The sequence below is a fragment of the Symphalangus syndactylus genome, chromosome 13, assembly GCF_028878055.3.
Source record: "Symphalangus syndactylus isolate Jambi chromosome 13, NHGRI_mSymSyn1-v2.1_pri, whole genome shotgun sequence".
Lineage (NCBI taxonomy): Eukaryota > Metazoa > Chordata > Mammalia > Primates > Hylobatidae > Symphalangus > Symphalangus syndactylus.
In genome coordinates this window covers 68,972,778-68,984,620 of record NC_072435.2, presented here as the reverse complement: position 1 = coordinate 68,984,620, position 11,843 = coordinate 68,972,778, and positions in this window count along the sequence as shown.

Sequence of the window (11,843 nt, the reverse complement as noted above, 5' to 3'; positions counted from 1 at the left end):
TTAACTTTTTTATCACCCCAAATCCATCCAAACTGTGAAAAAGCAAAATAAAGCCAAAATAAAACCTTATTATATAAGGTTACAGAATTCATATGCATATTAATACAAATTGTTATACATATTAATACATATTGATATAAAGATTGATATACATCTGTTTTGGTAGAGCAATCTAGCTGAAAAAATAAATAAGCATAAAAATGAAATATTATGGGAAACACACTAAAAAGGAGACATAAACTCCTATGTTATAAAGCAAACATAGAAAATCCCTTAGTTTTCCAGAAAAGACCTGGGTACTTTGCATATTACCATCTTTGCACAGTTTAAAAATGGTGGTGGTGGTGGGGTAATGGAGGTAGACTAGAAGAGGTAATCCAAGTGGCCTTTCAACATATGTTCCACAGAGAAGGTATTAAGCTAGGTATTATGCAATGAAAAAAAGTTTCATTTACTCAATTTCCACAACTAATTATTTTTTCATTATTTTGTTTCTTTACTTCTTGCCTTTTTCTGTCTCTGCTATTATGTCTCTGCTTCTATATGTAATTCTCAGCTTTCCTCCATTTTCTTTTGTATTTTTAAGAGGCAATATAAAGAGGCCAACCGAGAATTTTATAAACTTTAAGCATACTCTCATCACGAATGACAATTCTTTCTTTGAGTACTACAGACATTCCTAAACTGAAGCATTTGTTAGGTGTAAAAAGGAAAGAAACAGTAAAGTATTTTTTGCTCTTGCTTCATAAAAAGTTCATTTGTATTGTGCTTCAAGAAGCATAATAGTAAACTGAATTGTGTGCATTTTAGGTGAGAGAATGCTTAATCTGAGGGTCTTGATGAATTACCACGTTATGTTATTCATCTATTTTGAGACTATTGCTGAGTTTTCAATATGCTTAATGGGTACATTTGCTTAACTTTCCACATTAATATTATCAACAATAGAATGACTAGAATTAGGCTCCTGATGGTCACTAAGGAGTCACTCTTTTGATCCTCATTAGCATCAGTTATTATTACAACACTTGAAGCAGGTCATGAGTTATAATTAAGTTAACTATATCCTCCTTCTTGGTGTGAAGGAAATAGCATTTAAGCTTGTCAAACTCAGGTATAAGTACTTATCCATATTCTTAGTCTAAGTAATGCTTAAAAAACAACTAACTTAAAACTGACAGAAAAACAAAGACTCATAGTGTAAGTTTGAATATCCATTGTGGTACAATTGTGGCTTGAGTTTCTGTTCTTTCTTTTCAGACCCTTGCTTGAGGGTTGCTCTTCTCTGGGTCATGTTGTCTCCTGGAAGATGAATATGCACAAGAGGGGACATGCAATGATAGCCCTTCCTTTTATATTTAATTGGATAAAGTGAGTCACATTCGCAGAGGCAATTTAATTTCCCAGTAGGCAGGGGCCAGTAGAAAGAGGTAGTAAACAATTTTGACAATGGTTCATTCAATCTCAGGGACAAAAAGTAGAAAATATCTCCATTGTCCAGTGCTTCTTAGAGGCTTTGGGACAGTCTTTTCAGTTCTCTCAAAATACTATTTTAAGTGGCCATACTAAATAAGTGTGAAACTTATTTGCCTTTCCTGCTCATGTCTGTTTTATCAATTTAGAAAAATACTCTTTCATTTAATTAAAATTCTTCTTATACTTTTCTCTGCTACTGCCTCCTACCTTCTAGTTTACTACAAATATATTCCTATTAATATCAAGGGATAATTCAGTCCCTCAAACTAATCCTCTTCTCTCAATCCATATTCCAAAGTATGACTTCGTTTCCTCCTCCAATAAGCTAAACTCTTTGATGAATTACTTCTTGTGGACTCAAAATTGCAAAGAAATAGAGACAAGAAGGGCAATGACTCTCTGCTTCTGTTACCATGTAAGGTCTTTTACTAAACTAACATATCTGGCTCTCTCTCCACTCAACATATTTTTTACTTAGAAAAGGAGAATGAATAATCTGAGAATTTAAGAGAAGGAACTGAGCATTCTTGCTTTAACCTATTATGTATTGTGGCCAGCCTATTTAAACAAGTTTTGCATCGTTATTTGTGATCTGTCATATAAAAGGAAGCCTACCTTGAAATGAAAGACCAGGAACTAGTTAATCTGGGGAACCAGTGACAGCTAGGTATATCCAAGACAGAACTGAAGAATTAGAAATTTCATTGATTGCAGAAGAAAAGTCATATTTTATAATCACCTTTCATAGCAATTAAGGCAATACTTTGTTTTTATTACTCACACTACTTAATCTTTCTCTCAATCTTTTCCATTGCTGAGTAAGAAACATATTTTATTCATTTGGACCCCTTAAACCCTAACTACAATATCCAATTCCTTTTGCCTTTCCATGGAGTTGTCCTATAACCCCCAATCTATTATTTCTTACAACCGGGTTGCTGAATATTTCTGGGAGGCATGACACAGTGCAGAGATGGAATGATAACTTTATAGTTTATATAATTTCCATCTCAGCAAGACATTCAGCACTTAGTGGGCATCACTAGGAGAAAAGAAGTTAAAAGTCTGAGCTCTAAGGTTAACACTGTCGTGGCTCCTTTATCTGCAATACAGTACTTTTAGTGAGCTACTTAACATCTCTGTGCCTCAGATACCTCATCTTTGAAACAGATAATATTATTTACCTTGTATGGCAGCAAAGATTGAAATAACATATGCACAATGCTCAAAATCCTTCCTGAAAATGTCAGCTGTATTTTTTGTCATATTTCTTACTCAATCATCCGGGATACATGTGAGATACATTCTGAAATCTTATCTTTCTTCATAAGTGAAATATGGTATTTTTTATTAATCCATAATAAATTGATCCAGTTTTGAACCCTTGGCTAGAGGTGTGTCAGTCCTCCTTCAGCAGCTGATTGATTAAGTCCACATCTCAAACACTTTCCTTCTCAGGCTTTTATACTCCTGACTGCTGGACTATCTCTAATTGCCCCAGGGCTATAGAACAGACAACTAGGGACTATATCCCCTATATCCCAGAGCCTAAAAAATTATTTAAATTAGCCAATTTGTAAGGAGTCTACAAAGTCTAGCTAATCACACCCCACTTGACATACATTAGCTATCTCCTATAGCTCCAGCTTGCTGTTACACTGTCCTTAGATGCAATCCTTTTGTGACCCTGCTGGGCAGCCTTCTTGTTCAGAGCTGTTTGTGGGAAACAGTTTTACCTTTAACCTTTTGAATGTCAGTGTGTTGTGCTCCATCCTCAAAATAATCTTATAAAACAGGATGTTCCCTATTTAAGTTCCTTAATGTAAACTCTACAGCATAGACTTCTGTGAAGTCCAGTATCACACGCTAACACTGCAATCACATGTCAACTCTTTTTCCCAGTACCTAGGGAAGAGGTGTCTGTTTCTATTCAAGACTCATCTCTCCTCTGTGCTCTTGAGCATGCCATCTTTTCTTCCTTAAGGGATTTGATCTACTGGTTTAGTACATCCTTTCCTGGATGCCAAGTCTGTCACACTCTATTTTTTTTTTTTTTTTTTACAGCAAATAGCTTATAATAAATCTCCATATTTAAAGGGAAAAAAGTCACCATTAACTATTTTGTCCTTCTAGTGACAATAGCATCACTACTCTTCAAAGCCAATATCCTTTAAAGAATATTCCTCACAAGCTATTCACTCTATTTCCTTCTTTCCTTCAACTTCCACGTGGTAAACTGTGGCAACTGCTCCCATCGTTGAATTTGCCTTAACAAATATTACCATTGTCATCTGTGCTATTAAATATTGTAAATAGATTCTTCTATTTCATTTTTCTGAAAAAAATAGACATCATCAAAGCTTTTGTTTGTTTATTTACCTTGAAAGATCTCTCTTGGATTGCATTTTCTCTTCGTTCTTTTCTGGTTATGCTTTTTTTCCCCCTCAGATATATCTTCAGTAAAGTTTGTCTCAGAATTGCTTTGAATTTTGAATATCCCCAGTATTTGATTCTTTTCTCCATTCTCAGCATTTTCCTTCGGAAACTCATTTAATCCTAAGGCTTCAACTTCCACATATTTGATGATATCACCATTTTTTTTTGCTGGCCAATTAAACTTCTTAGCTGGATTTTCTGACGGATATGCCGAAAACAACGCTATTTCAAAATGCCAAAATTAAATGTTTTAACTTTCTTCTACATCTTTGTCTCTACTTACTTTCTAATTTAGAGAATGGAATGGCTTCACTGTCTTTCACAGCCTACATCTCTCAGATGGCAAAGTTTCATCCACTCTACCTTACTCTCACCTCCAGCTGTACTTTTTCACTCTGCATTATCACCACTATTTCTTTTGATTGTAGGCATCACATAATGTCTTATCCATATTAATTAAGGTAATATCTACTAATAGATCTTTCTTTGTGAAAATAAAATCAAAACCATGACATACAGTTTAAAAGACTCCTTAAAATCATTAAAATATTTAAATTTCTCATGCCACTCTATCAAATATTTCTGAATGAATATCCTTATGATTTCATATCCTTGTCATTGTTTCTGATGCTCTTTCTATTGTATCAATCATCCTTCAATATCTATCTGCAGAAAGTTTATCTTTGAGGACTCAGACAAAATGTTAGATGGTAATAAAGTTTCCCTGATAAAATTCTCCCAATTTAGAACATTCTGTTTTCTTCTTGTTTGAGCTTTTATTGTATTGTAGACAGTGTATTCTCACAATATTTATATCATGTTACTAATCAAACTTCACTATATTATATGATTTTGTTTTGAAAAATAGTGAAAACGTTTATAACTCAAAGAATTGTTCTGAACACTAACTAAATAACAAAACAAAACAAGACAAACTAATAATAAAACACAGGCTGCTCCAAAGAAGGCATTGTTGCAGATACAAGAAGCAACTAGGTAGAAAAAATGAGTTAAAAACTTACCAGAGGTTGTTTAACCTGGAAGTTCTTTTCTTACTCTGAATCTGTCAACTTGAATCACTAATGGAAAGAGAATAGGAACTTGTCAGTAGCCTATGGCCCTTATTTTGAAGAGCATATTTCTACCATACTTAATAATAACTAAATACCTAGAGCTATGTACTTGCAATTGGTGAAGAATATAATATAAAATATGATTCTTTATAGGAATGCATCTCTAAAATTAACAGAAGTAATATTAAAGAGATGTACCTCTGGCGGGGTGTGGTGGCTCATGCCTGTAATCCCAACACTTTGGGACGCAGAGACAGGCAGATCACTTGAGGCCAGGGGTTTGAGACCAGGCTGGCAAACATGGTGAAACCCCATCTCTACTAAAACTACAAAAATTAGCTGGGCATGGTGGTGCACACCTGTAATCCCAGCTACTCCAAAGGCAGAGTAAGGAGAAACGTTTGAAGAGGTTGCAGTGAACTGAGATTGCCCATCGCCCTCTAGCCTGGGTGACAGAGGAAGACTACATGGAAGGAAGAAAGGAAGAAAGGGAGGAAGAGAGAGAGAGAGAGAGAGCGAGTGAGCTCAATCAGTTGGTTCCAAACTTACACTTGTTACAAAGATTCTGGAATCCAGGAAGGAAAACTCATTTATGTTGATGCTTGAATAAGGCATTTCTCTGTGTGTGTGTGTGTATGTGTGTCCTGTTTGAGTGTACTGTAAGCTCTAAAGTCTGATGTTCTGTAAAATGTTTCTAAATAAAGCTTCCATAAACACATTAAATGGGAGTAAAATGAAACACTTTGTAAGCACACAGATCTAGAGTCAAAGTACTCATTTGAAATCTTAGCTTTCCACAGCACCAGCTATGGAATCTTGAGTTAGTTACTCAAATACTCTGGGGCACATCTATATTTCATTTAATGATAGTATCTTCTTCAAAGCATGACTAAATGCATTATCATAAGGCCTACAAAGATAATCTGAAATATTAAGCACTCTAAACTACTCATTTATTCAAAACAGTTTTTCTTGTTTGTTTGGGTTTTGTTTTTGTGTGTTTGTTCATCTGATTTTTTTTAGTATAAGGTATCATTCACCAAGATAAATACTAGAAAGCTTATTTTACATTCTTGATTCTTTATTAGTTTAAAATATATATTTTAAATTCTGGCAACACCTGATCTGAAATTTCAAATACTCCTACTGTTTTGTTAGCATTCTCGCAAGTAAGCAAATAATTTACATCTTATAAACTTTAAAGCACATTAAAATGTGCTACTGTATTTAAGATCTGTATAATATATAATATTCTTACTGAAGTTTTTGATAAAAATTTGAGTCAGTCAAATTCAATAGACTACTGCTGCATAACACAAAATAATATAGCAATATAGATATAAGGTAATTAACTTTAATTAAACTAACTGAACTAACTAAATATTTGAATCTTAACTATTGAACTTAGTTTACTATAACATTTTAAAAATATTTTCTCATATTTTAAAAGTTTTCAAAGAAACTTTTGATAAATGATCTCTTACTCTTTCTCTTCAATTTAATAAAGGTGTATTTATGCTATAACAGAGATTTATTAAAACAATAATCAACAGATGCCTATGCTTCTGGTATTATAATAAGAACTAAAATCCACTATTGTGTCTAAAATTGGATTATGAGTAAGAATTATTTCTAACTTTAGATATGTATATAGCTGTAATAGGCAGGGTTAGACTTTTCAATAATTAAAGAATTGCATGTGTCATCCCAAATAAACTGCTTATTGCTAAATTTTTAAAGTGAGAGCAAAAGTAACTAGTTTATATTCAATATGTAAGAGACTTGTACTAAACTTCATTATTCTTCATTCAGAAGTACCATTCTAAGGAATTGTGGCTAAATTTTCAATACTGTTGTTTTATAGATTTTTTCCTCCATAAACAGTATAGGTCCCATTAACAAATAAAATAATCTGCGAAAGTAAATTTTAAAAGAAAAAGTCTATAACTGATCTCCAACAAAATAGAACAAAATGCAGAATTTTAAAAGAGCTATTAGAAACATTTCAGCTGCATTGACTACATTTGGCTCAATGCTCGAAAACACTTAGAAGAAATTTTTCTTTCAGTGATGTTAAAATTCATAGTTTGATGTATTGTGTCTGCTAGCTGAACATTGGTGCATGCTACTGTGTGCATAGTAGTATATACTTGGTTCTGTTTTTCCACTGCTAGCTATACTATCTTACTATACTTTGATGCAAAAAAAAAAAAGTAATTTCCGGATGGCTATTGTTATGTGCTATGCAGGTGCCTAGAGACTTCAAAGATGCTTAGATACAGATATCCTTCTTTAAGGAAGCATACAAATAGAAAACAAATAGCTCAAATACAAATTAGAAAATTATAGAGGCTATGGAAGTTTGAAGAAAGAATTAGTTATTCTGGGCTGGGCATGGTGGCTCACGCCTGTAATCCCAGCACTTTGGGAGGCCAAGGCAGGTGGATCGTGAGGCCAGGAGATCAAGACCATCCTGGCGAACACAGTGAAACCCCGTCTCTACTAAAAAATACAACAAATTAGCCAGGCGTGGTGGCGGGCGCCTGTAGTCCCAACTACTCAGGAGACTGAGGCAGGAGAATGGCATGAACTCCGGAGGCAGAGGCTGCAGTGAGCTGAGATCATGCCACTGCACTCCAGCTGGGACGACAGAGCAAGACTCCATCTCAAAAAAAAAAAAAAAAAGGAATTAGTTATTCTGTCAAAAGAGCTCAAGGAAGGCAACATTAGAAAAGAGGCATTTAGTAGTCCTTAAAAGGATGGGTCAACTAGACAGCTGGTTATAGGGAGGAAAGCCATTTAAATAGAAGGACAACTTTGTACACCAGGATGAAAGCAGGACATTGTGGAGCAGGTTGATTTAGAGTGACTGATGTTTGGGTATAAATGAAATGTGTTTGTGAGAAATAGAAATTGGGTGTAGAATGGTACATTGAAACTAGATCAAGGAATATTAAAATAATAGGCTAATGAGTTTGGATGCAATTTATGAGGTAGTGAGATCCTATGTGTTATTTCGAGCAAGGAAATAAAATGATCAAAGGTCGGATGTGGGGGAGAACGGAGGTAGCACATGCATTTAGAATTGGCCTTGCTTGTATTTTAATTACAACTACGCTAATTGAAGAAGTAAATCTCAGTTTTCTTATCTCTAAAGCTTGGTAAATTATATTTTGTTTTTGGATTGTAAAAATTAAAGAAAATAATGTATATGAAGCACCTATGTGAAATGCTGGACAGATATTTGATTTCAATAAATATTAGCCCAACAGCAAGCACTGTGGGGAATGGATTAGTCTCTGCAGAGACTTCACACAGGAGAAATAATTAATGGACTATGACTGTAGTTAATAAATTTCTGATTATGAATATTGCAGTGGCATTGCCAAGTGTGATATGATAGAATAAATGCTAGTTAGACGAAGGCTGTCTAGAAAATGAGATATCTGTGAGGATAATGAAGAAAGGAATGGGAGACGATAGCAATATTTGAAAATGTTTGCTAGGAAAAGTTTCTGTCACACACAGATGAGGAACTCAAGAAGAGAAACAGATTTGGGGAACAGATAATTTAGTTTAGAATCTCCATATATTGAGGTTGATTTTATGGTGTCAGTGAAATATTCTGGTAACAGCTGTGGAATTGGAGCTTAGAAGAGAGAGCAGAGCTCAAGATAAAACTACAGTGGCAACTGTGAGAAAAAGAAACTGAATGGGTTACTAGAAGGCAGAGGTAAAAGTTAAGACTCTGTTTTGTGATTTTTTTAAACTTTCATAAGGCCCCATGTTTCAATTATATTTGCTGATGGACTAGGAACATAGGCTGATAATAAAAGTCTCAACTAATTCCCTATTGCTCATGCATTCCCCAGAGAATTCTAAAATGCATTAGTGCTTACACTAATTAGGAGGTCTATGGAGACATTTGAAAAGTGTTCTGAGAGACATACAAATAGGAAACTGGTGGAGGAGGGAGCCGGAGGTGAGAAAATTTAGAAAGAAAATATGGATTTTTTTTCCTCCCTCAACATGGATGTTAATAGGTAGAAACAGGGTGGTATAGAATTGAAAGACTGAAATTTCTGTATGCTTGCAGAAATGTAATACACATACAGAAAGATGCACTCATCGTGTATGCCAGCTCAATGAATTATCAGAATAAACACTACGAGGCCAAGAAATATAACACTGCCAAAATCCTAGAATCTCTGTTCTATCTTTTCTTCCCAATGGTAGCAACTATCCTGATACTTATGTGATGACTGACATATTATCATATTCACAGATCTCACTTTCACTCAACAGGAAGTAATTATACAGGATATATATATATATCTCAAAGGAGAGAGGAATTTAGGGATTCTATTGAATGCATTCCTTTTACAGGTGTCAGTTTCTGTCTAGAATGTGCCTGCCTTTATTTAGTTTCAGATAATTCACAGTTTTGTTTTCTTTTCTCTTTTGTTTTGTTTGTATTTATACAGAGTTAATATTGTTTGAATCTATAAGGAGGGTCAATCTACCATGAGTTTATCTGGCAATCCTCCAGGCAGGACTTTCTTTCATGTATATCCTATGGAATTATTTTTATTTTATTTTATATGCTATGGTCAATTACACTTGTTATTCTTTTTATGCTCAAATCACCCCAAATGTAGCCTGCCTGGACTTTTTCAAACTGATACCTGAAAAATTATTTATCTATTTATTGCTGATGGGGAGCACACACAAAAAAAGTTTATAGTCATTCAGGATGTACATTCTTTCTTAAACAGCACAATGGCCCAGGTATACTTAATACACTCGCTGCCCCAGACCTAGACAGACATATTTCCAAGGATAGCCACTTCCTTTTGGAGTTGATGATATTCAGAAACCAAGATCTGCATGTTATTGAATATCACTGCTTCTAGGTACTCACAGTGTTTGTTAAAACACAAATTTGTAATGATATTTTAAATTCAGACTTAATATTACAAAGTTTTCTTCTTTTGCTATTTATTATGACTCTCAAATTTAAAAAGTTTGTATCTTTTGTTGCTATACTTAAAATATTAAATATACTTAATATCAAGATATCAATTTAAATATATCATCTTAATATACTTACCACTTATTTATTTATTTCTCAATAGTTTCGAAACAATGTTATTCCCCATAAATCCTCTGAGTGAAATAGTTAAGATTTCTTTAAGGTGCTTTTTTCCCTTATTAAAAACAAAAGAAAGCACATAGGCAAATAAAAAAAAGTTTTCTCAGAATACTGTATTTCAAAATCACTTGGAATAACTTTTTCAACTATGCGAATATTATATTGATTTTATTTATGTTTACTTTCATTATTTTTCTCTTGGTTTAATTTCCTAGTTTTATTTGATTTAATTTACAAATATTTAAGATACCCACGTCATTTAGTTATCATTTAAAGTTAACAAAAACATTAAAATCATTGTCAGAGAAGACCGTCTCCATTTCTAATCATTCCACTGTTAGAGCACTGCTTTTTACACTTAATACATTAAATAATGTATCCAAGAAAGTAATGTATTTAATACATGGAAGTCTTCCTTGTTTTTAGTGGACAGTAGGTAATTGTGTGAATGTGCCATAATTTACTCAACCAATGCCCTATTGATGGACATTTGGGCTGTCTAATCTTTTACTAATTCAAGTAATATTTGAATACATTAGCTTGCTTATTTATTTAATCATATTTGTGGATGTGATGTTTTAGGAAAGAATCATTGAAATGAGGTTAATGGGTTATAGGTAAATGCACATGTAGAGGTGTTAGATATTGCTGACCTCCTTTCCAAATCGGTTTTGAAACTCCTCTAAACCATGTATCAAAGTATCTATTTCTTCACAGCTGCTCAGAGTGTATTGTCACTGTGGACAATACACTTGCACCAGGTGAAAAATAGTTTCTCTATATATTTTATGAGCATTTCTCTTGTTAAGCATTTTTTATATATACCAATTATCTATATTTTTAAATGAAATTGATTTTAATTGTTGTGACCTATTTTTGTCAATTTTTTTCTGAATTTTTATAAATTATTTCATATTTGTGATTTAGGACTTTGTAATATGAATCATTAATGTTTTTTATTTATGTTGCTTATGTTTATTTCCATATGCAACTATTTTATTAAGAAGTATATATTTAAATCAAAAACATTGTCAAAGTATTGTGTGGTTTTTATGAAAAACGGCTCAACTTCTTTTGATAAATTTGAATTATGATTCATAGAACACCCACAGAGTATGAAAAGCATATCACTGTTTTAATCTTGACACATTTACTAATTTGCTTTTAGCAGTTTGGATTTTTCTTTTTAAACTATGATGTTAAGAATGAATTCTTTACTATCTCTTAGACATTTATTTATTGCATAAGAAGTTTAAATTAACTGAATTATTCCATAAATAAACTACTAGCATCTTCAAAACTAATTTGTGAAGAAATTCGTTAGCACAGCTCTGACCATATTTTACACATAGAAAAAAAATCAGATCAATTCTTCTAAAATCATCACATCAGATGACAGAACCTACTTGCTGCTCTTTCTTCTACTATTTACCCTTAGTATCATGAGGCTAAAATTTTATTTGAAGCAGAAATGAGTTGAGGTAAACTTACTACATTAGTTGCGGTCATCTTGCCGCTGTGTTATTTTTAACTAAGCCCTTACTTGGTGCACATAGGTGATAGTTGAAGCTTCAGCAGCCATCTTTAATTATGAGTTATACTTTGAAAATTATGTGTTAGGATAGCACAGCAGAAAATTCCAAGTATGTTGGCTATAGAAAGTAACCAGACTGTGTAGACATTATACTACTGTCCCTATCCCTGGA